Below are 3621 nucleotides of genomic sequence, written 5' to 3'. Positions count from 1 at the left end.
CTTCGCGGCCTTGAGTTTTTCGGACGATAGACGCCGAGCGCGCTCCGCGACGGGGGGACCGGTGGTAGAAATGTGATGATACACACCGCGCGACTCGAGAGGAGTCGGTTGCTCGAGTCCGATGACTTGAGGAAAACGAGCTAATATACCAGGGTACTTGAACGACGGTCCAAGGACGTTCACGCATGAAGAGGGAGAGCTCGCGATACCGGCGAAAACAAACAAACCGGTAGCAGAATCGATCAGGCGACGCCTCTTCAGATCTACCGTGAGACCATGATGCGTCAGCAGGTCGGCTCCTATGATGGGATACGAGACTGCTGCTACGCAAAAATTCCACTCGATCGGGCGACGCAATCCAAAATCGAGGGCAACGCGAATGTCGCCATATGTATCGATACAGGTGTCGTTCGCGGCAAACAATTTAAACGCGCTGGGATGCGCACGCGACGCAGCTGAAACTGGCAGCAGAGACAGGTCCGAACCTGTGTCTACGAGAAAGGTACGGCTTGACTTGCGGTCGCGTATGTGGAGACGTTTCGAGGACGCATAACACTTTCCAACAGTCTCCGAGGAGGAGGGTAGCCTCAGTTTTCCGACGCTCTAGAAGGACCGGGCCACGCGCACGGCTTAATGCAACGTGACGCGCGTTCGCCGTATTTCGCATGAAGACGGCAGAGACCGGAAGGGTCACGACTCTGAGACCTATTCCGAGTTTTTGAAGCGACGCTTCTCCCGGGGCTGCGCTGGCGTGTCCGCGAGACACGCTCGATCGCGGTATTCAATCTAGCTACCTCACGGAAGAGTTTGTCCAACTGCTCCTGCACGGAGCCCGGCCGCGATACGCCGGTCGTATTTTCGGAAAATTTTCGAAACTGTGACGAGGCATTGGACTCCTCGTGGAACGGACATCGCCTGTTGCTGCCGTTGTACAGCCGCCGACGTGCTTTTCGCACCGAAAAAACTGGCTGCACATGCTCGGAACCCGTGCACGTTGTTCGGAGATCCGACAGAGAAGAGGATTCTTGGCGGCGAGCAATCCGCTCGTTGCAATCCGCCGTTCCTGTTTCCAGGCGGCGAGCAGGCCGCTCGCTGCACGTTGTAGCCGCCGAGCGTGAAGCCGTTGACGCCACGTGGGTACCACCGTCGCCGCCATTGCTGCCGCCACAAGGGTACCATTATCGCCGCCATTGCTGCCGCCACGTGGGTACCGTTGCTGACGCCGTTGCCAAAGCCGTGGAAAGCTGCCGTCGTGGTGAAGTGTGCGTATTTTTTTAAGTCGTTTTGTTGTTTTTAGTTGCGTTTTAGTTCTAGTCTCGCGTGTGAAAAATGTCGCAACCCACGCCGGAATATAGAATCGTACGGTTAGAGGCGGAGCTCGAGGCCGTGCGTGAACTTTTAAACGCCCGTTCTGCATCGGATGCCGACGCGTTCGCGAACCGCGTAGATAGTTATCGTGCGCCGAAACTCCCCGTATTTTTCAAAAGCGACCCCGCGCTGTGGTTCGGACAGGTCGAGGCGTCGTTCCGAAACGCGCGAATCACGAGCCAGACCACAATGGCCGACACCGTAATTGTCGGCCTGGATACGGATACCGCGTCGGTTGTATCCGATCTCATATTGTCACCGGATCCCGTCACGCCGTATAATCGAATCAAAGAGCGCATTATTTCCACGCTCTCCACTTCGGCCGAAACGAAACTCCGGCAGCTTCTCAAGGGGCAGGTAGCGTCGCATGGCAAACCTTCGCATATCTTGTCACTTATACGTAATTTAAACAATGGTGCTTGCGCGGATAATGTGCTAAAATCGATTTTTTTCGACATGCTGCCCGAGCAGTGCCGCGCGATCCTGGTCGCTTCCAAGCACGACGACCTACAGGAGATGGCCCTTCTGGCCGATAAGATCGTCGAGACGATACAGCCAGCGAGCGCTTCTGTCCTCGCAGCAGCCGCCGACGTATCGCGGCCGGGCTCCGTGCAGGAGCAGTTGGACAAACTCTTCCGTGAGGTAGCTAGATTGAATACCGCGATCGAGCGTGTCTCGCGGACACGCCAGCGCAGCCCCGGGAGAAGCGTCGCTTCAAAAACTCGGAATAGGTCTCAGAGTCGTGACCCTTCCGGTCTCTGCCGTCTTCATGCGAAATACGGCGAACGCGCGTCACGTTGCATTAAGCCGTGCGCGTGGCCCGGTCCTTCTAGAGCGTCGGAAAACTGAGGCTACCCTCCTCCTCGGAGACTGTTGGAAAGTGTTATGCGTCCTCGAAACGTCTCCACATACGCGACCGCAAGTCAAGCCGTACCTTTCTCGTAGACACAGGTTCGGACCTGTCTCTGCTGCCAGTTTCAGCTGCGTCGCGTGCGCATCCCAGCGCGTTTAAATTGTTTGCCGCGAACGACACCTGTATCGATACATATGGCGACATTCGCGTTGCCCTCGATTTTGGATTGCGTCGCCCGATCGAGTGGAATTTTTGCGTAGCAGCAGTCTCGTATCCCATCTGTAACGTGGACCTCCACTCGCCGCGTAGGAAGGCGGGGGCGGGGTCCACTCCGGGAATTTATGGGCTCAGAGGCCGGGCCGCGTACGGCCGTGAATACGCGGTCCTCCCGGTACTAACCGATTCTCGAAGGTTCTCGGGAATCGAAAAGAGCCTGCTGCTCGGGCGCCAGGCACCGGAAGGGTGCCACGCGAAACGTGGACGAAGTCCGCCCTTAGCCGAAGTTGGGGGCGGGAGGTGAACCTTCGGGAACCGCGAGAATGTCGAGAGGCGCGAAAAGGGTCGGGGGTTCGGACACGGAAGGTAGCGAGGACAGCCCTCACGGCAGGGCGGATCGCGCAGGTGAAAAGATCGGTAGTCGGGCTGGGCTCTACAATTTTATTGGCGTCGGATTTTACAAAGCCGCGGCCACGTGGCCGCACCCGAGAGCCCGCGCTCTTCGTACAAAGTTTGCGGTAAGGTGGAGGGTACGCAACGCGCTGTTGTCGATCGGTAAAATACGCCGCGGGGGTGCGGTAGATCGGCACGAGAATAGCCCCTCGCCGAAGCGAGGAGTTCGCGGCACGCAGGTGGTCGGCGCGATTACGGTATGACTGTCGCGGCGCGGTTTCGGTTCCGACGGACGGCGAACGCTCGGCGAAAACTTCGCGATAGGCTACGCGACGGCTCGATAGGAATAACGCGAGATGTAACGTAACAAACGGGTGGTTGCAAACGGTAACGGCGGCAGCTCCTCCGAGGAAGACTTCCGCACGATATTTTTCCGGGAACTCGCTGCCGAGGCTCAAGGTACCGGTGAATTCGGTACGAACGGAATGTCCGAGGCGAGAAGCGCCTCGGCGCGCGAAAACTTGGGGAACGAGACGCGATATTACGCGTCCGACGGGCGATCCGCGAGCTCGCGTTGCCGCGAGGGCACGGAATCGTCGTCGGCCGACCTCGTCGGTTCCCCGACAGAGCCTGGCGAACCAACTCGCGACAAATAAACGAAAACGGTCACTTAGGGGACTCACCGTTCCTGCCGGTAATTTTTCCGCCGTCTGTCGCGGTTCTGCCCGTCTCGCTCGGGATGGTCCTCCGGTAGTTCGGCTCCTGCCTCGCAACGGTAACAAGATCGTGGT

Source organism: Halictus rubicundus, chromosome 14 (assembly GCF_050948215.1).
Source record: "Halictus rubicundus isolate RS-2024b chromosome 14, iyHalRubi1_principal, whole genome shotgun sequence".
Lineage (NCBI taxonomy): Eukaryota > Metazoa > Arthropoda > Insecta > Hymenoptera > Halictidae > Halictus > Halictus rubicundus.
This window is presented reverse-complemented; position numbering follows the sequence as displayed.